The sequence below is a fragment of the Carya illinoinensis genome, chromosome 15 (assembly GCF_018687715.1).
Source record: "Carya illinoinensis cultivar Pawnee chromosome 15, C.illinoinensisPawnee_v1, whole genome shotgun sequence".
Taxonomy (NCBI): Eukaryota; Viridiplantae; Streptophyta; class Magnoliopsida; order Fagales; family Juglandaceae; genus Carya; species Carya illinoinensis.
Genome location: NC_056766.1, coordinates 23,726,663 through 23,751,447, shown reverse-complemented (window position 1 = coordinate 23,751,447; position 24,785 = coordinate 23,726,663).

Here is a 24,785-nt window from a genome sequence, read left to right as displayed (position 1 = left end):
TTATGAAGTTGATGTAATGAGATCATGATGAAATGAAAAGATAATGTAATGATAAATGATATAAAAAGATGATGAAATCATATGAAAAGATAATGTGAGGATGTTGGATGGTTTTATAAGTTATTATCAACACAAATCATACAAGAAAATGTGAGGAGCACTCTTAACTAAGAGGAAGAACAAGAAGTATATGCTCATCAATCCAAAAGGGAGAAGAGAAATGAGCAAGCATATCTCAAATCTTTAACCCTGAGCAGACAAAACGGAGGAGATAAAAACGAGTACATACCATCAATCTTTAATCTGACTAGACAAATGATTTCGTGCTCGAGCACGTCTGATTCTCACGACCTCGGCTTAGATTAGAATCTAGAAGTCACCACTAGCATTGAAAACAATTAATCGAGAGGCAATTTTTTGCAACAGAGGTACATCGATTGAGCAAAATTGAGGGCAAAGACCAAACCAACACATGTGAGGATTAGCGAGGGATTTCACCGGAAGTCTCTCTCTATTCAAATTGGACAATGGAAATAAACTGACGGCTCGTAGATGTATAAAAGCTGAGTGCTTTATGAGTTTTTTTTTTCAACTGTTGCTAGAATGCTTTGCGTTTTGTTTTTAAACATTTTTAAAATAGAAATTGAATAATGGAAAAAGAATGGCTAAATTTCACCCTTTTCTTTGTCTGATTCAAAAGACCCACATTTAATTTGGAAAAATAAAAATAAAAAAAATTTATTTTAATTTTTTTATTTCCTGTTTAGAAAAAATTAAGAAACGTAAAATTGTGAGTTTATTATAAAATTAACAAAATGAAATTACACATTGTATCTCAAAACTATATTGAGCAACGAGTACCCAAATTTAAGATTCAATTGTTAAGCCTAAAGAATATCAAGTTAGAAGGAGGAAGAGAAATGATATTTATAGTCATAAAGTACGTAAGTGTCGCGTGGGATCTCTATGACAAAATTAATTTTTTAATAATAAACACATCTATTTCAAATTGAGTGTGCATAACTCATTACTATATCTAACATGAATTGGTAGAGATTTTAATTGATATTTCATCGTACTATCACGGGTGCTTGGATGTAGGCTCTTGAAGAGGAGAAGGGTTTGACTGTGTGCTGATTAGTAGCAAAAGGAGGTGTAGAGTTGCTGTAACGAATTTAACTGTCAAATAGGCTGCACGACTTGTAGTTTCTCGTTTGGTAATACGTTGCATTTTATTGTAAGAAGTGTGGGGGTCGTTTAGTTCTTTTAAGCTGTGTTTTAGCTTAGTGATACGGTGCATTTCATTTATAGATATTGTGAAGTGCATTTAACATTTGTAGTCTTGCGTTTTGGATTTCTTCATGTGCTGCATGCATATATGTAGTGCATGGCCTGTCACTACAGGAAATTGCCAACGAATAGCTGCAATTAAAGAGCCAAGTAAAAATTTTTTCGACTACTTTGAGAATTGCCAGAAATACACATTATTTTCGACAATAATAATAGCTGCAAATGAATAAAATTTTGTGGCAATAATTTTTGCCAAGATCCATCATCCATGGCTAAAATTATTTCCAGCTATATTTTTTTAGCCGGAAAAATATATTTTCGGCTACTTGTTCAAAGCTTAAAATAGATGCTAGCTAGTTGGAAGTGCCCAATTTATTTTTCGTCTATATATTTTTAGCCAGAAATAATTATTTGCAGCTTCTTTTTGTAGTCGGAAATAGTTACTGGCTTGATTGAAATGACCAATTTTATTTTCCGACCATATATTTTCCGCTGGAAACAATTATTTATAGTCGGAAATAGTTGCTGGCTTGGTTGGCTTGGCCAGATTTTTTCCGGCGTAATATTTTCACCGGAAATGTTTGAAACCTGAACATGTTGTTTTGGTTCATACGTTGTTTTTTCCTTGAAACTTAAAGGTACTTGCTTGTTAATGAACAAAAAAAATACTATATTTGGAGAAATTCAGTTTTTGCTTGAAACATCATTCATATAACCTCAAAGTACATATTTGAAATTAATCACTGCACTGCCATTGTTTTAAGTTCTACATAAAACCATCCAACATGTGAGGATGTTGGATGGTTTTATAAGTGATTATAAACACAAATCGGACAAGAAAATGTGAGGAGCATTCTTAACTAAGTGGAAGAACAAGAAGCATATGCTCATCAATCCAAAAAGGAGAAGAGAAAGGAGCAAACATATCTCAAATCTTTAACCCCGAGCAGACAAAACAGAGGAGATAAAAACGAGTACATACTATCAATCTCTAATCCAAGCAGACAAATGATTTCATGCTCGAGCACGTTTGATTCTCACGACCTCGGCTTAGATTAGAACCTAGAAGTCACCGCTAGCTTTGAAAACAATTAATTGAGAGGCAATTTTTTGCAACAGAGGTACACTGATTGAGCAAAATCGAGGGCAAAGACCAAACCAACACATGTGAGGATTAGTGAGGGATTTCACCGGAAGTCTCTCTCTATTCAAATTGGACAATGGAAATAAGCAGACGGCTCATAGATGTACAAAAGCTGAGGGCCTTGTGGGTTTTTTCCTTTTTTTTTTTTCAACCGTTACTGGAATCGTTTGCATTTTGTTTTCAAACATTTTTAAAATAGAAATTGAACAACGGAAAAAGAATGGCTAAATTTCTCTCTTTTCTTTGTCTGATTCAAAAGACCCACATTCAACCGGAAAAATATATTTGCGGCTGCTTATTCAATGCCAAAAATAGATGTTGGCTAGTTAGAAGTAGCCAATTTATTTTTCGGCTATATATTTTTAGCCGGAAATAATTATTTTAGCTACTTTTTGTAGCCGAAAATAGTTGCTGGCTTGGTTTAAGTGGCTAATTTTATTTTTTGGCCATATATTTTCCACCGGAAATAATAATTTGCAGCTACTTTTTGTAGCCAGAAATAGTTGCTGGCTTAGTTGGCTTGGCTAGATTTTTACCAATGGAATATTTTCATCGGAAAAGTTTGAAACCGGAACATGTTTTTTTGGTTCATACGTTATTTTTTCCCTGAAACTTAAAGGTACTTGCTTGTTAATGAACAAAAAAAATAATATATTTGGAGAAATTCAGTTTTTGCTTGAAACATCATTCATATAACCTCAAAGTACATATTTGAAATTCACCACTGCACTGCCATTGTTTTAAGTTTTACATAAAACCATCCAACATGTGAGGATGTTGGATGGTTTTATAAGTGATTATCAACACAAATCGGACAAGAAAATGTGAGGAGCACTCTTAACTAAGAGGAAGAACAAGAAGATATGCTCATCAATCCAAAAGGGAGAAGAGAAAGGAGCAAGCATATCTCAAATCTTTAATCCCGAGCAAACAAAACGGAGGAGATAAAAATGAGTACATACCATCAATCTTTAATTCGAGCAGACAAATGATTTCGTGCTTGAGCACGTCTGATTCTCACGACCTCGGCTTAGATTAGAACTTAGAAGTCACCTAGCATTGAAAACAATTAATCGAGAGGCAATTTTTTGCAACAGAGGTACGTCGATTGAGCAAAATCGAGGGCAAAGACCAAAAGAACACATGTGAGAATTAGCGAAGGATTTCACCCGAAGTCTTTCTCTATTCAAATTGGACAATGGAAATAGACTGATGGCTCGTGGATGTATAAAAGCTAATGGCTTTGTGGGTTTTTTCTTTTTTTTCAATTGTTGCTGGAATGGTTTGCATTTTGTTTTTAAACATTTCTAAAATAGAAATTGAACAACGGAAAAAGAATGGCTAAATTTCTCTCTTTTCTTTGTCTGATTTAAAAGACCCACATTTAGCCAGAAAAATATATTTGTGGCTACTTGTTCAAAGCCGGAAATAGTTGTTGGCTAGGTAGAAGTGGCCAATTTATTTTCCGGCTATATATTTTTAGCCAGAAATAATTATTTGCAGCTACTTTTGTAGTTGGAAATAGATGCTGGGATGGTTGAAGCGGCCAATTTTATTTTTCGGCCATATATTTTCTGTCAAAAATAATTATTTGCAGCTACTTTTTGTAGCCGGAAATAGTTTCTGGCTTGGCCAAGTTTCTTCCGGTGGAATATTTTCATCGCAAATGTTTGAAACCTGAACATATTTTTTTGGTTCATACGTTGTTTTTTCCCTAAAACCTAAAGGTACTTGCTTGTTAATGAACAAAAAAAAAATACTATATTTGAAGAAATTCAGTTTTTGCTTGAAATATCATTCATATGACCTCAAAGTACTTATTTGAGATTCACCATTGTGCAGCCATCGTTTAGTTCTTTTAAGTTGTGTTCTAGTTTAGTGATACGGTACGTTTTAATTATAGATATTCTGAAGTGCATTTAACGTTTGTAGTCTTGCGTTTTGGATTTCTTCATGTGCTATGTGCATATAAGTAGTGCATGGCCGGTCACTACAGTAAATTGCCAACAAATAGCCGCTATTAAAGAGCCAAGTAAAAATTTTAGCGGCTACTTTGAGAATTGCCAAAAATACACATTAGTTCTGACAATAATAATAGCCGCAAATGAATAAAATTTTGTCGCAATAATTTTTGCCAAGATCTATCATTCACTGCTAAAATTATTTCCAGCTATAGTTTTTTAGCTGGAAAAATATATTTGTGGCTACTTGTTTAAAGTCGGAAATAGTTGCTAGCTAGTTGGAACTGGCCAATTTATTTTTCGGCTATATATTTTTAGCTGGAAATAATTATTTGCAGCTACTTTTGTAATCGAAAAAAGTTGCTGGCATCGTTGAAGTGCCAATTTTATTTTCAGGCCATATATTTTCCGTCGAAAATAATTATTTGCAGCTACTTTTTGTAGCTAGAAATAGTTTCTGGCTTGGCCAAGTTTCTTCCAACAAAAATGTTTGAAACCTGAACATGTTTTTTTGGTTTATACGTTGTTTTTTCCCCGAAACTTAAAGGTACTTGCTTGTTAATGAACAAAAAAACAAATACTATATTTGGAGAAATTAAATTTTTCCAAATAACATCATTCATATAACCTCAAAGTATATATTTGAAATTTACCACTGCACAGCCATTGTTTTAAGTTTTACATAAAACCATCCAACATGTGAGGATGTTGGCTGGTTTTATAAGTGATTATCAACACACATCAGACAAGAAAATGTGAGGAGCACTCTTAACTAAGAGGAAGAACAAGAAGCATATGCTCATCAATCCAAAAGGGACAAGAGGAATGAGCAAACATATCTCAAATCTTTAATCCCGAGCAGACAAAACGGAGGAGATAAAAACGAATACATACCACATCAATCTTTAATTCGAGCAGACAAATGATTTCGTGCTCGAGCACATTTGATTCTCATGACCTCGGCTTAGATTAGAGCTTAGAAGTCACCCCTAGCACTGAAAACAATTAATCGAGAGGCAATCTTTTGCAACCGATATACACCTATTGAGCAAAATTGAGGGCAAAGACCAAACCAACACATGTGAGGATTAACGAGGGATTTCACCGGAAGTCTCTCTCTATTCAAATTTGACAATAGAAATAAACTGACGGCTCGTGGATGTATAAAAGCTAAGGGCTTTGTGGGTTTTTTCCTTTTTTTCAACCGTTGCTGAAATGGTTTGCGTTTTGTTTTTAAACATTTTTAAAACATAAATTGAACAACGGAAAAAGAATGGCTAAATTTCTCTCTTTTCTTTGTTTGATTCAAAAGACCCACATTCAACCGGAAAAATATATTTGCGGCTGCTTGTTCAATGCCAAAAATAGATGTTGGCTAGTTGGAAGTAGCCAATTTATTTTTCGGCTATATATTTTTAGCCGGAAATAATTATTTCAGCTACTTTTTGTAGTCGAAAATAGTTGCTGGCTTGGTTTAAGTGGCCAATTTTATTTTTTGGCCATATATTTTCTTTGTATAATCAAAAGACCAACATTTAATTTGGAAAAATAAAAATAAAAACTTTTTGTTTAATTTTTTTATTTTGTTTAGCGAAAATTAAGAAACGTAAAATTGTGGGTTTATTATAAAATTAACAAAATGAAATTACACGTTGTATCTCAAAATTTGGAAAAATAAAAATAAAAACTTTTTGTTTAATTTTTTTATTTTCTGTTTAAAGAAATTAAGAAACGTAAAATTGTGGGTTTATTATAAAATTAACAAAATGAAAGTACACGTTGTATCTCAAAACTATATTGAACAACGAGTACCCTAATTTAAGATTCAATTGTTAAGCGTAAAGAATAATAAGTTAGAAGGAGGAAGAGAATTGATATTTATAGTCATAAAGTACGTAAGTGTCGCGTGGGATCTCTACTATAAAATTAATTTTTTAATAATAAACACATCTATTTCAAATTGAGTGTGCTTAACTCATTACTATATCTAACATGAACTGGTAGAGATTTTAATTGATATTACATCTTACTGTCACGGGTGCTTGGAGGTAGGCTCTTGAAGAGGAGAAGGGTTTGACTGTGTGCTGATCAGTAGCAAAAGGTAGTGCAGAGTTGCTGTAACGAATGTAACTGTCAAATGGGCTGCACGACTTGTAGTTTCTCGTTTGGTAATACGTTGTGTTTTATTGTAAGAAGTGTGGGGGTCGTTTTATTTCTTTTAAGCTGTGTTTTAGTTTAGTGATACGGTGCGTTTTGTTTATAGATATTGTGAAGTGCATTTAACATTTGTTGTCTTGCGTTTTGGAAGTAGCTCATGGCCTATCACTATAGGAAATTGCCAACAAATAGCCGCTATTAAAGAGCCAAGTAAAAATTTTTGCGGCTACTTTGAGAATTGCCAGAAATACACACTATTTCCTTCACAATACTTTTTGCCAAGATCCATCATTCATGGCTAAAATTATTTCCAGCTATGTTTTTTTAGCTAGAAAAATATATTTGTGACTACTTGTTCAAAGCCGGATCACAACCTCAGCTTAGATTAGAACTTAGAAGTCACCGCTAGGATTGAAAACAATTAATCGAGAGGTAATTTTTTGCAATCGATATACAACGATTGAGCAAAATCGAGGGCAAAAACCAAACCAACACATGTGAAGATTAACAAGGGATTTCACCGAAAGTCTCTCTCTATCCAAATTGGACAATGGAAATAAACTGACGGCTCGTGGATGTATGAAAGCTAAGGGCTTTGTGCATTTTTTCTTTTCTTTTCAACCATTACTGGAATGGTTTGCGTTTTGTTTTTAAACAATTTTAAAATAGAAATTGAACAACGGAAAAAGAATGGCTAAATTTCTCTCTTTTCTTTGTCTGATTCAAAAGACCCACATTTAATTTGGAAAAATAAAAATAAAAACTTTTTGTTTAATCTTTTTATTTTCTGTTTAGCAAAACTTAAGAAACGTACACGTTGTATCTCAAAACTATATTGAACAACGAGTACCCTAATTTAAGATTCAATTGTGAAGCCTAAAGAATAATAAGTTAGAAGAAGGAAGAGAATTGCTATTTATAGTCATAAAGTACGTAAGTGTCGCGTGTGGGATCTCTACGACAAAATTAATTTTTTAATAATAAACACATCTATTTCAAATTGAGTGTGCATAACTCATTCATATATCTAACATGAACTGGTATAGATTTTAATTGATATTTCATCTTACTATCACGGGTGCTTGGAGGCAGGCTCTTGAAGAGGAGAAGGGTTTGACTGTGTGCTAATAAGTAGCAAAAGGAAGTGCAGAGTTGTTGTATTGAATTTAACTGTCAAATAGCCTGAACGACTTGTAGTCGCTCTTTTGGTAACGTTGCGTTTTATTGTAAGAAGTGTGGGGGTCGTTTAGTTCTTTTAAGTTGTGTTTTAGTTTAGTGATACGGTGCGTTTCATTTATAGATATTTTGAAGTGCATTTAACGTTTATAGTCTTGCGTTTTGAATTTCTTCATGTGTTGCGTGCATATAAGTAGTGCATGGCTTGTTACCATAGGAAATTGCCAACAAATAGCCGCTATTAAAGAGCCAAATAAAACTTTTTGCGGCTACTTTGAGAATTGCAAGAAATACACATTATTTCCGACAATAATAATAGCCGCAAATGAATAAAATTTTGTCGCAATAATTTTTGCCAAGATCCATCATCCATGGCTAAAATTATTTTAGGCTATTTGTTTTAGTTGGAAAAATATATTTGTGGCTACTTGTTCAAAGCCGAAAATAGTTGCTGGCTAGTTGGAAGTGGCCAATTTATTTTCCAGTTATATATTTTTTAGCCGGAAATAATTGTTTGCAGCTACTTTTTGTAGCTGGAAATAGTTTCTGGCTTGGTCAAATTTTTTCCGGCAGAGTATTTTCGCTGGAAATGTTTGAAACCTGAACATATTTTTTTGGTTCATACATTGTTTTTTCCCTGAAACTTAAAGATACTTGCTTGTAAATGAACAAAAAAAATACTATATTTGCATAAATTCAGTTTTTGCTTGAAACATCGATCATTCATATAATCTCAAAGTGCGCATTTGAAATTCACCACTACACTGCCATTGTTTTAAGTTTTACATAAAACCATCCAACATGTGAGGATGTTGGATGCTTTTATAAGTGATTATCAACACAAATCGGACATCAAAATGTGAGGAGCACTCTTAACTAAGAGGAAGAACAAGAAACATATGCTCATCAATCCAAAAGGGAGAAGAGAAAGGAGCAAGCATATCTCAAATCTTTAACTCCGAGCAGACAAAATTGAGGAGATAAAAACGATTACATACCATCAATCCTTAATTCAAGCAAACAAATGATTACATGCTCGAGCACGTCTGATTCTCACGACCTCAGCTTAGATTAGAGCTTAGAAGTCACCGCTAGCATTGAAAACAATTAATCGAGAGGCAATTTTTTGCAACAGAGGTACACCGATTGTGCAAAATCGAGGGCAAAGATCAAACCAACACATGTGAGGATTAACGAGGGATTTCACCAGAAGTCTCTCTCTATTCAAATTGGACAATAGAAATAAACTGACGGCTTGTGGATGTATAAAAGGTAAGGGCTTTGTGGGTTTTTTCTTTTTTTTTTTTCAACCATTGCTAGAATGGTTTGCATTTTGTTTTTAAACATTTTTAAAATAGAAATTGAACAACGGAAAAAGAATGGCTAAATTTCTCTATTTTCTTTGTCTGATTCAAATGACCTACATTTAATTTGGAAAAATAAAAATAAAAAACTTTTTGTTTAATTTTTTTATTTTCTGTTTAGCAAAAATTAAGAAACGTAAAATTGTGGGTTTATTATAAATTTAACAAAATGAAATTACACGTTGTATCTCAAAACTATATTGAACAGCGAGTAGCCTAATTTAAGATTCAATTGTTAAGCGTAAAGAATAATAAGTTAGAAGGAGGAAGAGAAATGATATTTATAGTCATAAAGTACGTAAGTGTCACGTGGGATCTCTACGACAAAATTAATTTTTTAATAATAAACACATCTATTTCAAATTGAGTGTGCATAACTCATTACTATATCTAACATGAACTGGTAGAGATTTTAATTGATATTACATCTTACTGTCATGGGTGCTTGGAGGCAGGCTCTTGAAGAGGAGAAGGGTTTGACTGTATGCTGATCAATAGCAAAAGGAAGTGCAAAGTTGCTATAACGAATTTAACTGTCGAATAGGTTGCACGACTTGTAGTTGCTCTTTTGATAATACGTTGTATTTTATTGTAAGAAGTGTGGGGGTCGTTTAGTTCTTTTAAGCTGTGTTTTAGTTTAGTGATATGGTGCGTTTCATTTATAGATATTGTGAAGTGCATTTAATGTTTGTAGTCTTGCGTTTTGGATTTCTTCATGTGCTGTGTGCATATAAGTAGTGCATGGCCTGTCACTACAGGAAATTGCCAACAAATAGCCACTATTAAAGAGCCAAGTAAAAATTTTTGCTACTACTTTGAGAATTGCTAGAAATACATATTATCTCCGACAATAATAATAGCCGCAAATGAATAAAATTTTGTCGCAATAATTTTTACCAAGATCCATCATCCATGGCTAAAATTATTTTCGGCTATATTTGTTTAGCTGGAAAAATATATTTGTGGCTACTTATTCAAAGCCGGAAATAGTTGCTGGCTAGTTGGAAGTGGCCAATTTATTTTCTGGCTATATATTTTTAGCTGGAAATAATTATTTGCAACTACTTTTTGTAGTGGCGTTCCTCCTTTGTATTCCAAGTTCTTGAGATGGGTGCTTCAATAGGTCTAAATTTTCATATAATCTAGATTTTTAAAACGAGTTCTCAACGGGTCTAGATTCTCCATCCATTGACTTGAGTTTGGCTTTCTTGGGTTTGTTTTTCCAATATTGTTGTTGGGTCTGAAATCGAGTCGATTGGGGTGCATATCATTTGGTATCAAAGTCCGGTTTCCAACCAGGTCTGATTCTATCTTTTATTTATTGAATCGTTAATTCTAGGGCTTCATTGTTCTAGGGTTACAAAAAAAAAAAAAGTGCAGAAATTCTTTTTCCTAGGGCTACCAAAAATTACTCTATCATTTTGGTTGCATATTCATCATCATAGGGTGACTAAATTCCTTATTTGAGGGCTGCCAAAATTTGCACCATTTAAAGTTTGAGATTTCTAGGTTTTCATGCATCTCTAAGTTTTTAAATTGCTTGGAGTGCTGTTTCGTTGATTCTCTTCTATTCCTATCAATTTCGTGTGTTTAAATTCAATTGTTTGATTTTTACAATTGAATATTGCTGTTTGTGATTAAATTGGTGAGAAAAGAAAAGAAAGGAAAATAAAATTTCAAAAAATAAAAATAAAAATAAAAAATAAAAAAAATTGATTGAGCCTTATCATCAAAAGGGCTGAATATATCGTTATAGTTGGTATCTTGTCTTGTGATTACTCTTTCCCTTATATCATTTCCTTGAGTCTCATGTCGTTTTTTTCTTTCCGTATTTTCTCTTGTTCTTGTTTCTTGGACCTAATTACTAGTTGGGATAAAACAAGATTGTATTGTCTTAATTGAGTTCAATTAGTACTTAAAGAACTTGAGTAGGAAAACTCTTAAGGTAAAAGGCAAGAGAGTATGAGATTATTATCAGGAAAAAGTAAATCAAAAGTGAAACACAAGTGAAGTGCCATTATTCGAGTGTAAACACGTAAGGGAGCGTCTGAGGTCTTTTTTCCACTAACATTCTTTTTTGTGCAGAGCATACGATATCTCATAAAAATGACTCATCACCAAAGGGGGCGGTAGATAACTCATTCTTTTTGTTGCAGTCTATACAACAAATGTTTGAACGGTTGAATGTGGCTTTGGGGGGAAGTGAGAGATAAGATGGATCAACGAGGTGTGGCTAGCACAACTTTAGTTGAGAAATTGAATTTGCCTACCTTGAAACACCCTAGACCATACAAATTGCAGTGGTTGAATAATTGTGAGGAGGTTAGGGTAAATAAGCAAGTGGTTGTATCTTTTTCAATTGGGAAGTACAAGAATAAGGTGCTTTGTGATGTTATGCCTATGCATGCTAGTCATATTTTGTTGGGGAGGCCGTGGCAGTGTGATAGGAGAGTGATCTATAATGGATTTAGAAACATGTATAGTTTTGAAAAAGATAGAAAAACAATCAAACTTGCTCCTTTAACTCCAACATAGGTCCATGAGGACCAACTAAAGTTAAAAAGTAAGGTTGATCAAAAAAGAAAGAGAGAAAGTGAAATTGATCAAAAAAGAAAAAGTGAAAGTGAGATTGAGAAAAAAAAAAATAGTGAGGCCAAAATCTCAAGAGAAGGAGAGAGTGAAAAGAATAAAGAGAGTGAATAAAAAACAAAGAGTGAAAAGAAAATATAGAGTGAAAAGAATATTGAGACTGAAGAAAAAAGGGAGAGTGAAAAGAAAAAAGAGAGTGAAAAGAGAAGAGATAGTGTAGAAAATGAGAGGAAAACAAAAAGAAAAGTAAGTTTTATGCTAAGGCAAGTTTTAATACTAATGAACTTGGTGTAGCTTTGCCTAGTATTGTTGTTTCTTTGTTGCAGGGATATGAGATCATGATTCCTAGTGGTGTGTTTAGTGGATTGTCACCTATTAGAGAGATAGAGCATTACATTGATTTTGTGCCAGGTGCGACAATCCCTACCCAGCCTTTCTTTGAAGAACATGAGTCCTTAACGCACTTGAAAGAACAACGAAAGTTGAAAAGAATGCATGCCAAGTGGGTGTAATTTATTGAGACATTTTCAAATGTAATCAAGTACACAAAAGGTAAAGAAACTTTTGTGGTTGATGCTTATGCAAGAAGGTATGTCTTTGTCATCATTATAGATGCAAAGTTATTGAGACTTGAATATGATAAGAACTTGTTTGCTAATGATGATGGCTTGGCTAGTGTGTATGGAGTACATGAGAAAGCATTGTTTTCTCATTTATATAGACTAGATTGGTACTTGTTTAGAGAAAAAGACTTTGTGTGCCTACTAGTCTTATGCATGAGTTGCTTGTGCATAGATGTGTTTTGTTGAGACATTTTGATATAAAAAGGACTTTAGACGTGTTGCATGACCATTGGTGGGAGTACTACTTGCCATTCATTAAGTTTGCAGATAGTTGGAGTGGTCACTTTGGTATAAAGAATATTTTAGGCATATTGCATGAACATTGGTGGGAGTATTGTTTCTCATTCATTGAGTTTACATATAGTTGGAGTGGTCACTTTGGTGAAAAGAAGAGTTTAGGCATATTGCATGAACACGTTTGGGAGTACGGTTTACCATTCATTGAGGTTGCATATAATTGAAGTCGTCATTTTGGTGTAAGGGAGATTTTAGATATGTTTCAAGAACGTTTGTTGGAGTATCATTTTCCTTTCACTGACTTGTTGCATGAACATTTGCGGGATTATCGTTTGCCCTTGTTAGAGTTTTCATATAATAAGACCATGCACACTATCATTTTTTATTCTCATATTGAAATTGTATATGGTTTTAATCCACTTACTCCTTTAGTATTGATGTTTTTGCTTGTTGATGACAAGAGTGGCTTGGATAGACCTTTTCATATTCTTGAGGAAATTAATGATATTTCATATCAAGTGAATTTTTTTAGGTAAGTACCATATTTCTATGACTTTCAATGTTTTTGATCTTTTTCCCTTTGATCCAAGTGGAGATTCGAGGTCGAATCCTTTTGAGGAGAGGGGAAATGATGGGCCTCAAGGTGGACCAAGTTGTAAAGATCATTTACAAGTTTCAGATGAGGCAATTACAAGATCAAGAGCTAGGAAGATCAAAGAAGCTATGCAAGGATGGGTGAAATCCACTTGAGACGTATTTAGCAAGAGCCCAACATTCAAGATGGGCTTGAGAGGAGGAGATCCAGTTTTCATCCATGCGATACACTATGGAAGACATGAATTGGGCCTATTGTTATTGAAACTCTTGGGCATGTTTATTTCATGAAAAGAGTTTATTTTATTAGTTTATAATAAGTGGGCTTGAGGATGTTTGGCCCACATATGTCTTATTTCTAATGAACTAGGGTTTTTGGGAAGGCCTTGTATTTTGGCCAAGGGCTTATTGGGAAAATTATTATTTTATGCGAACTAGGGTTTCAGAGGTTAATAGCGCAACACTATTCACACTACAATACTCGTGGCACTATTCCCTTAGGGTTTTTGGGGATTATTTATTTAAACCACTTGTGGCCTCATTTGAGAACGTTAGACAATATTAAATTTTCTTTGTGAGTTGAGTTTACTCTTGTTTTTGGTTGAACTTTTGAACTTATCAAAGGTAAATCACAATTTTTGTGGCGTTCCTCCTTTGTAATTCAGGTTCTTGAAACGAGTTCCTCAACAGGTATAGATTTTGATATAATCTAGGTTCTTGAAACGAGTTCTCAATGGATCTAGATTTTCCTTCCATTGACTTGAGTTTGGCTTTCTTGGGTTTGTTTTTCTAATATTGTTGTTGGGTCTTAAAGCAAGTTGATTTGGGTTCACATCATATTTTCTATGTTTTAGTTACTTATGCACTTGAGGAAGGGAATGACGTTATGTATGAATGTAGGTTTCCATCTGACATGTACATAAGTGACTGCATGAAATGAAAATGGCATGGAGTTCAAGTAAGTATTATGTTCATACTCTTTTAGAATTTTCTACATAATATGAAATAAAAATGAAAAGGTTTTATGAAAAATATTCTTTTATGTAATGAAGGAAACAAAAGGATGTTTTATGAAAGTAAGCTATGTATATACTATTTAAAGGTATTTGTATGTAAGGCCTTCTTTGGCAGCTCCTACTTATGCACCCAAGATAATAGTTATATGCATGTAAATGAATGTTATAGGTAATATCGATTGTCTTTATTTTCCATGAAATGAAATGTTAAGGTTTATGCTCGATACTTTGAAATGCTTTTTTAAATGATGCGATAAAAGTGTATTTAAATGAAGGTAGGAAAAGATATTTAAATGAGGCTACGAAATGAATTTTAAATGATTCCATGAAAGGAATGAATGTTTTAATGTATGAAAATACGTAATGACCATGACTAAATGAACTAAAATAGTACCAATGGACTGGATAGATTGCAATGTCAGATAAGTAGTACTGGTAGTACACCCAGTGCTGCCCCTTGACTAAAAGGGATTCCTAACCTTTGGGCACAGGTGGAATCCGGGTCCAGAAGACTGCTAACTTCGGACACACGGGACATAATTGTATGTACCGGCTAGAGGAAAAGTAATAATAGTTAACTTGAATGTTATTAATGGTTTAGCTTCTTTATAAATGAAATTGTTAAGTGTAGGAAATGTTTTATGAGAATTGAAAACCTTTTCAAAAGTAAAACTTCACCTTGTAATGTTTTCAAATGAAATGAATGCTTTATGTAAAGTATGTAGATGAATGTTGAATGCATGAATGAAAAACCAATGTTAGCATATTTTTATAGTATGAAGTAATGCTTACTGAGTATTCGATTCATTTTATTTTTATGTAGGTTCCTCTCTCTCTCGGAAACAAAATGAATAAGAAGCATCAGGACAAACATGGCCCAAGGGAAGAATCACATAAGCTTAGGCAGGTTTTTGTGAATGCACGAAAGTAAATTTTTGTAAAATGACTTTTAATTTAATTTAATGATTTATGATGTAAACTCTCTTTTAATTTATAGAATAGGTTTTAATTTTAAATGTAGAATCAAAATTGGGAAGGAAATGAAAATATTTTAAAAGATTTAGTAATTCCTGTCTTATTTTCTAAAATCCCACCACAAGAACGGGCATTACAGTTGCATCAAGCCACATTGATTGGGCAGAGGCAGAGTCATAGAGTATTGGCAAATCCCTTAGCATCAACAATGAGAAGAGAAAAATGCACCACGATCTGCAAAGCCTCATGGACAAGTAACAAGAAATGATCTGGAAGATAGGCGCATCTTTATCTATTGACCAGTTGCTCACTAGCACTGACTTACAATATAGTGTGGAGATCATGGCAGTACAACTCTCACCGATATTCAAAGTCCAGTTGGTCAAAATGTATGGCAAATCCAAGGATCCTATCAAACATTTAGAAACAATCAAAATCCACATGACTCTTTATGGTTTTTCTGGTGAGATCGCGTGCAAGGCATTTCCTTTAACCTTGGAAGGAGCCGCTCACGAATGGTTTGGAGCACTATAGCCTGGCTCTATAGATAGCTTTAGTTGAGTTGGGTAAGTAATTCCTTTCCCAATTTATGATGAGCAGAACGAGAAGGAGACCTGCTACGTATCTCCTCACCGTGAAGCAATCGGAGGACGAAAGCCTAAAAGCTTACCTCGCCCACTTCAACAAAGAAGACATGATGGTAGAAGACCAAGATGAAGAAAAGATCATGTTGATAGCCTTATTAGCTGGTAAGCTCAAACACATAGTCGCCCAGAACTCCTTACCCCCAAGGCGACAGTGAAAACTCTTGAATGAGAAGAACCCTGAGGGAAAATCATGATCGATCCCCTCACTGAAGTCAAGATTGGAACAATGCTCCCCTCTAGCCGAAAAGCATATGCCTGAAGGCCAGATACTGGGAAGTATTTAATGTTGAAAGATTAGCAAAACAACTAAAGTTGCAGCCAGTGATCCTCATATCCTTCAATGACGATGACTACAAGGGAGTGATCTATCCACATGATGACGCATTGGTGGTAACCATGCTAATAACTAATTACACCACATGGAGGATACTGATCGATAATGGGAGTTCGGATGACATCCTTCTTTGGGATGCCTTCATGAAGATAGTAATCGAACAAAGCAAACTGCACCCAACACCTACCCCCTGAAAGGATTTTCAGGAGAAGTAACGCAACCTATTAGATCTATAACCCTTGCCAGAATCAGCAATGCATGGCTTGCATGTTGCCACTGCAATGATGGATTTTTTGGTAGTCAGGACATGTTCATCTTACAATGCCATTATCGGATGGCCAACCCCGAATGCTCTAAAGGCTATCACCTCTGTTGTCTGCATGCCACCTGAAGATGAAATTCTCCACATACATAGGCATTGGCAAATTATACAGCGAATAAGTGCTTGTCAGAGAGTGCTATGTACAGGAGCTCAAAAATGGAGAGAAAGACGTCAAAATGGTTGAGCTTTCTACTTTGGGCCAATAAGGGCCACCCTCTCCTCTTGAAGTCATCATACATGAAGTTGAGACTGGAGATGAAAGGGCCCTAAAACAGGGTGAAATCGATGAACCTCTTGAACTAGGTGCCATGTGGCACCCATGCACAATGTCTTTTGCTTTTCCAAAGAAGGAGAAGGTGCATATAAGAAGGGAGAGGTCGACTAGTGAAGAGTCTTTTGTCACTTTTAAGATTTCCTCTCTTGTGTCACACGGCTACATCATCCTCATACTATTTTCTTACTTTTCTCACTATTTTCTTTGCATCCAAACATGACACATGCACCCACCACCTTCCTCCAACCAATATTTTGAGCAATTGAGAGAGTGGAGGCACCACCCAAGGGAAAGATGCAATTGACATAAGGACCACTCACCCATTTCGTACACACACACACACACGGACACCTAGAGGGAAAAGAGATGAAAAAGAAAGGGGATTAGATTCATGAGTTCTCTTGCACACACTTTCGGGATAGGCTAGAGTTTCTCCTCAAGGGAGAGAGAGACTGAACCATCATTAACATTGAGCATGTGAGCATGAGACCTTGAAAGGGAAGATGGATCACGACCACCATTTCTAGCTGAACTAGGGTTTCTTTCTCTATAGAGTTTTGGCTTAATAGTAAAGTTTGAAGGCCTAAAGAGCCTTTCTAGCTGTGAGAATGGATTTCATAAAACATGAGGGAATTAGCCCTAGACACAACACACACTCACATGTCACCACTTGAAATTAGGGTTTTTGTGTGTCCTTGTCTAATGATTTTAAATATGCATTTTCAGTTTGCTATTTGTAACTTGTTGGATTTTTGCAAGTGGACTCTCAACCTACCTTAGATAATATTCATATATTTGTTGCGTGAACTTTTCATTTTGATTGATTATTTTGTATGCTTGTTGTTGAGGAATAATCTTATTGATGGTAATTGGTTTTATATAATGAACTTGACATGCTTTTGATGATGATGTTTTTGGATTTGTCTTGGTTTAAGTGGTTGAATATAACATGTTGTTTCAAGTCTAAATGATTCGGCCATGACTTCACGAAAGCAGACTTGAATAATATTTCTCTGTATACAATGAGAGTTTTTGTACATATTGTGAACGGTGTATTTGAATGTTCTAATACTATGAACAGTGCACAATATTGGGTTTCATAGTTGCATGATTCATGACATTCATATTTTCATATGGTCCATGAAAACAAAAGTCGTTACAAGTTTAATGTCACATGCATTCGGGTTAAAAAGTGTTTTCAAAGAAAAGAGCTTGTACATTGTGATGCCCCCAAATCCCCACGCATGGACACGGGGAAATCGAGACGTCCAGATGATGACAACCTGGGTCACCACCCTAACGACGAGTGTCAAGTGTGTGTAAGAGCAACAAATGTGCAAAAGGAAACGCAGTGGATAACGAAAGTCATATAACTAAGTACTAGAATTTTTCTTAATCTAATACAAGCTGTTTAAAACATACATATATAAAATATTACATAACACAAATATAGTTTTAAAAACAGCTACAAAGCACAACTTCAACTCAAAACTCCGGCAGAGCCGCATCCTCGGGCTCAGCCTCCTCCTCCTCCTCGAACCCTGTACCAAAATCTATGGAACCAAAAATGGCGCCGCAGGTAAGTAAAATCCAAACACCACCAAATAAAAACATATAAAACTCAAACAATATGCATGAACTATGCCCAATGCACATGTCTCATAAACCACATCTCAAAACCCATAAAAACATATTATTTTCCACGTACGCCAAAAATCCCATTCGGCCCAAAAACATATCCTTTCCAAATATCACGCCAAAAGTCACATTTGGCCCATATCCATCTCAACCCATTATCCAATTAATCTGTATGCACCATGACCTCCCCTAGGGGTCATCCGCACACCCTGGCTCCAGTGTCACATCACAGGTTACGACCACGCATGTGACACCTAACGAGCGATGCCCAGTTCCGCACCCCGCGCGTTCGTAGCCAAGCATCCTCTAGCCCTCGCCAGCGAAGGGCCACGGAGTCGGTGCGTAGAGCGATGCCCGGTTCCACGCCAGGCTCATTCGTAGCCAAGCATCCTCTAGCCCTCGCTCCCGTTGTCGCCCAGCAACAACTCAGGGGACGTCACTCAGTTTATTCCGCTCTCGAGTGACCAGAGGAGCTCCACCGAGGTAATACCCCATCCCGGCTTGGGGTTGTGATACACACGCACCCAAAAATCCACTTACGCCAATAAAACATGCTTTTCTCAATTAAATAAAAATGCATGTGCATGCACTATGTAAATGCGATATCAATGCACAAAATAAACAACCATCCATAAATCAATAAAATAAGCAACTCTGTCCTCCATCCGTCTGACCCTCAGACTCCTCGGACTCAGTCCGGAATCAGCCAACCAACAGATAAATAATTATTGAATGAGCAAAATATATTTAAATCTAAAAGTAGGGTTTGGAAAATACTTACAGCACTATATGGTATTTTTAGAAAACAAGTGGCATTGCAAACGGCGGAAGGAAAGCAATGTAACAGTGCAAATTCACTGTGGCCGTGGGTTGTAAAATACCCACTTTTGAACGGGGACAAACCAAGGCTCGGGATTGATAGGGAATGGCCTTGAGATATTTATGAAGCTAAGGGAAATGAGTTTTGGCCGTGGTTGGTGGTGGAAATGGCAGTCGAAGGCCAAAAAGGGGCTGAACGGAGTTGAGCTCGTGGGAGCTGCTTCGGCAATGGATCGAGACCGAAAATAGGTGGTTTAGGTCGGCAAGAGGTAGGGAAAGAAGCTGTGAAGAGATGGTGCGACGGGGCCAAAAACGGTAAAAAACTGTATGGCTTGGAGCTCGTGGCGGCTAACGGTGGCTTGAATGGAGGTGAAACTTGGTGGGGATGTTCATCGGTGAGAGGGGAAGAAAACTAGGTGAGTGGTGTAGGCCACACCATCGGCGAGTGGCGGTTTTGGGTTGCGAAAGCAACCGGCGACAGGGGCAAAAACAGAGCAGGTGCAGTGACTTCCGGCGGCTCGCGGTGGCTAACGGCTGGTCCGATGGCTCTGAAAATTGGTGGGGATGATCTCTGATGGAAGGGGAAGAGAATGGTGGTAATGGTGCACTAAACGGTGGTTGGACGGCGGAGAACTGGGCGATCAAAGTGGCGGCGACGGGAAGGAGAAAAGAGAGAAGAGCTGCGCGGGAAGAGAGAAATCGGGAAGGAAAGAGGAAGAAAAAGGAAGAAAAGAAGAAAAGAAGAAAAAGAAAAAGGAAAAAGGGAAAAAGAAAAAGAAAAAAGAAAAGAAATGAGGTCCAATCCTCACTCCGGAAACTAAAAACAGATCCGCCGAAAACGATATTAAAAACTGTAAAACGACTAAAATAAATTAAACACCATCTCTAATAAATTAAAAACCAATTAAAACACATTAATTTAAAATAAATAAACTAATATATTAATTAAATTAAAAACAACCCTTCAGTGAAAATACACGTAAAAGCGGGTCATCACATCCTCCTCCCCTTAAAAACAAATTTCGTCTTCGAAATTTGCAAGATCAACTACCAACTTAAATCAAGCCACATAAAATCACATAAACCAATTGTGACCAAGATTAAGAAACGTACCGTCTTTACTCAAACAAGTATGGGTATTGTTCCCTCATGTCCGCTACTCCCTCCCAAGAGAAGTCTTGAGCTAACAGATCTCCCCATGCCACCTTAACCAAAGGTATCGTTTTGGACCTCAACTGTTGCTCCTTCCAATCCATGATCTGCGACGAAACAACTTCATAAGTGAGATCCGGTTGCAACTGAATACTCTCTGGGTTGACAAAGCGTGGCTCTTGTTGTCCAAATCTCTTCTTCAAGGACGATACGTGGAAGACATCATGAATATCCCCAAAATACTCTGGCAAAGCAACTCTATAGGCGACGGGCCTTACCTTCTCCAGAATCTGAAAAGGGCCGATATACCTCGGATCCAGTTTCCTCTTCTTACCAAAATGCTTAACACCTCTCATGGGAGAGACTTTGAGATAAACCCAATCACCTTCTTCAAAAGACAACTCTCTCCTCCTAGTGTCAGCGTAGCTTTTCTGACGACTCTGAGCTGCCGCCATTTTATCCCTGATGATCCGAACTTGGCTTTGCATCTCTTGAATTATTTCAGGTCCAATTATCCTACTCTCCCCAACTTCATCCCAACACAAGGGCGATCTGCACTTCCTCCCGTAAAGAGCTTCATAGGGAGCCATCTGGATGGTCGCATGGAAGCTGTTATTATATGCAAACTCTATGAGCGACAAATGGTTTTCCCAACTCCCTTGAAATTCCATGACACACGCTCGCAACATGTCTTCAAGGGTCTGAATGGTGCGCTCCGATTGGCTGTCTGTCTGTGGGTGGTAAGTAGTACTGAACTTCAACTTAGTATCCAAAGCTGCCTGCAAACTCTTCCAGAACTGCGACGTGAACCTTGGGTCTCGATCCGACACTATACTCTTAGGTATGCCGTGCAGCCGCACTATCTCTTTCATGTACAAGCGTGTCAACTTACCCAAGGAATCGGTGTTATTAACAGGCAAGAAATGAGCGCTCTTCGTTAACCGGTCAACAATCACCCATACAGAATTTTTCCCACTAGGCGTTCTCGACAAACCCACTATAAAGTCCATCGTGATGTCATCCCATTTCCACTCAGGAATAGGGAGGGGTTGGAGCATACCAGCGGGTCTTTGATGCTCGGCCTTCATTTGACAGCATGTGTGACATTTCTCAACATATAAGGCAATATCCCTCTTCATTCCATCCTACCAGTAATTTTTCTTCAAGTCCCGGTACATCTTTGTACTCCCGGGATGAACTGAATAAGGGCCGCATGAGCTTCTGCCATGATCCGCTCTTTGAATTCTGAATCTTTGGGGACCACTCTGCGATCTCAGAACCGAAGTATTCCATCTTTATCCATACTATAGTGCAACGGCCCTCGAGATTTTCTGACTCTTTTTCTGATATTCAGCAGCTTCGGATCCTTCCTTTGAAGAGTCTTCAATTCCTCAAAATCAGTTACCAGAACATCAAGAACTGAAGATAGAATCTCTTCTTGCTGCGAACTTTCCATAAGGAGCCTTCTCATCCCACAAAGCAAAGAATCCAATTCTGACGGCTAGGCTTCATCTTCCAAGTGTGATTTTCGGCTCAAAGCATCAACAACTATATTGGCCTTCCCCAGATGGTACTTGATCTCATACTGGTAGTCACTGATTAGCTCTAGCCATCGCCTCTGCCTCATGTTCATATTTTTCTGGGAAAACAAATGCTTCAAGCTCTTGTGATCAGTGTATACCTCGCATGCTTCCCCATACAAAAAGTGTCGCCAGATCTTGAGAGCAAAAACAATCGCAGCCAATTCCAAATCGTGCGTCGGATAATTCTTCTCATGGTCCTTTAGCTGACAAGATGCATAGGCAACAACCCGTCCTTCCTGCATAAGGACACAACCCAAACCAAACTTAGACGCGTCACTGAAGACTACGAATGGCTTATGCAGTTCTGGAAGCGCTAACACTGGTGTCATCGTCAATCTGTTCTTTAATTCTTGGAAGCTTCTGACCAAACAAATTCTGCATTCTTCCGAGTCAAAGCTGTGAGAGGTCCGGATAGGCGAGCAAATCCCTCCACAAATCTTCGGTAATAACCAGCAAGCCCCAAGAAACTCCGGATCTCACGCACTGTAGTCGAACGCGGCCATGACAAAATGGCCCACCTTACTAGGATCAACAGCCACTCCGTCTCGGGAAATCACATGCCCAAGAAATCTGACTTCCTCCAGCCAGAATTCACACTTGCTGAGCTTGACATATAACTGGTGTTCTCTCAATTTCCCAAGTACCAGACGAAGATGATACACATGTTCTTCAACATCTCGGGAATAAATCAGAATATCATCAATAAACACTACCACAAAGGAATCCAGATAAGGTCGAAATACTCGATTCATTAAATCCATGAAAGCAGCAGGGGCATTAGCTAACCCAAATGGCATCTCCTTAAATTCATAATGCCCATACCTCGACCTGAAAGTAGTTTTAGGCATATCCTTGTCTCTGATCCTCAGCTGGTAGTATCCCGACCTCAAATCAATCTTTGAGAACACAGCTGCTCCTTGAAACTGATCAAATAAATCGTCGACCCGCGGGAGAGGATATTTATTTTTGATGGTCACCTTGTTTAATTCCCGATAATCAATGCACATACGGAGGGTTCCATCTTTCTTTTTAACAAACAAAACTGGCGCACCCCACGGCGACGTACTAGGCTGAATAAATCCCTTATCTACCAGCTCTTGCAACTGAGTCTTCAACTCTTTTAATTCAGCCGGTGCCATGCGATAAGGAGCTTTATGTACAGGAGCCGCTCCAGGTTCCAACTCTATAACAAACTCCATTTCCTGAACAGGGGGTAGTCCGGGCAAGTCATCCACAAACACATGGGGAAATTCTTCCACAACTGGAATGTCTACCAAAGACTTCTTCTCGGACGGCGTAGACACCATCTGAACTAAGAATGCATCCGCTCCCCATGCAATCTCTCTTCTTACTTGAATTGCCGATATAATTACCGGCTTTTCTTTTAACTTACTCCCCGCAAATTCCAAACAATCACCATCTGGAAGCTGAAAGGTAATTACCCGACTTCTGCAATTAATACTCGCAGAATATCGGTATAGCCAATCCATCCCAAGGATGATATCAAAACCCAACAGCTTAAACACCACCAAATCAGCATCCAAGAACCTTCCATCAAAATTTAACAGGCATCCCAAAGCAACCTTGGAACACCACACCATTTCACCATCGGGTAGAGCCACTACCAATGACTTTGGCAAGGATTCCATGACCAAATTACACATCCGAGCAAACGTGGAAGATACAAATGACTGTGAAGCACCCGAATCAAACAAAGTGCAAGCATAAAACTCATATAAACGGACTCTTCCTGAACCAAACACATTAACCCATGAAATCCAAAAAAAACAAAGGAGAAACCAAATACACCAAAAATTAAATCCAACTTAAAATGAAATTAATCCATACCTGTAATTACTCCAGCATCATGGGTCGCTGGTGCCTCATCATCCACCTCTCCGGGTGTGACAGCATAAACCCGGGCTTGCACTGCTTGCCTTGGATTCGTCCTTCCACCGCGTCTACCTCCACGGCTTCCTTGAACTCTGACGGGGCACTCCCGAGCAATATGTCCCACTTGGCCGCACCGGTAACACTGGGGTCCACCACTCAGCTGACACTTGCCCTCATGAGCTCTATTACATGCTCCAAAAATTGGCACCCGTCCTCCCATACGAACACCTGAAGACACTTGAGGTCAAGTTCCGGTCTGCTGAATAAATTTCTAAGGTGAACCCGAGCTGCTTCCTTCACCAGAAAAACTTCGCCTTTTATGTCCTGGAGGGGAGCCCATACTTAGATTATTCTCCCGCTCTATAAGGGTGGCCACATCCACTAAGTCCTAAAAAGTGGATATCCGATGACTGACCACCATACGGCGTATATCAGGGCGTAGTCCCTCCTGGAAACGCTCAGCTCGCATCTCCTCTGTGGCGATAAGGTGGGGAGCAAATCGCCCAAGTTCTATAAACCTTCGGGCGTACTGTTCCATTGTCATGCCTCCTTGGACCAAATTTAAGAACTCTCTTGCCTTTTGTTTCCTTACCGATGCGGGAAAGAAGCGGTTGTTAAATTCTTTCTTGAAGCACTGCCAGGTTACAACGGCGAATGATCCCAACTCTGCTTCTAGCATCACCCTCTTGGTATCCCACCAATCAAAAGCGGTGCCTTGCAACAGATAGCTGGCGTAGAGTACCTGTTGCGCCTCGGTGCAACCACACACCTCAAAAGTTCTTTCCAGGTCTTTGATCCACTTTCCAGCTTGAAGCGGATCTTCTTCTTCAGTGAAGTGTGGGGTCCTATGCGCCAGAAAGCTCTCATAGGTGCATCCGGCTTGTACCATGCTGCTAGATCCTCCCGGGTGAAGCCAAGGCCCTCCCTGATATGGCCAAGGACCTCCTAGTTGCGGCCAAAGTCCTTCTTGTTGCGGCCAGGGACCCCCTTGTTGTGG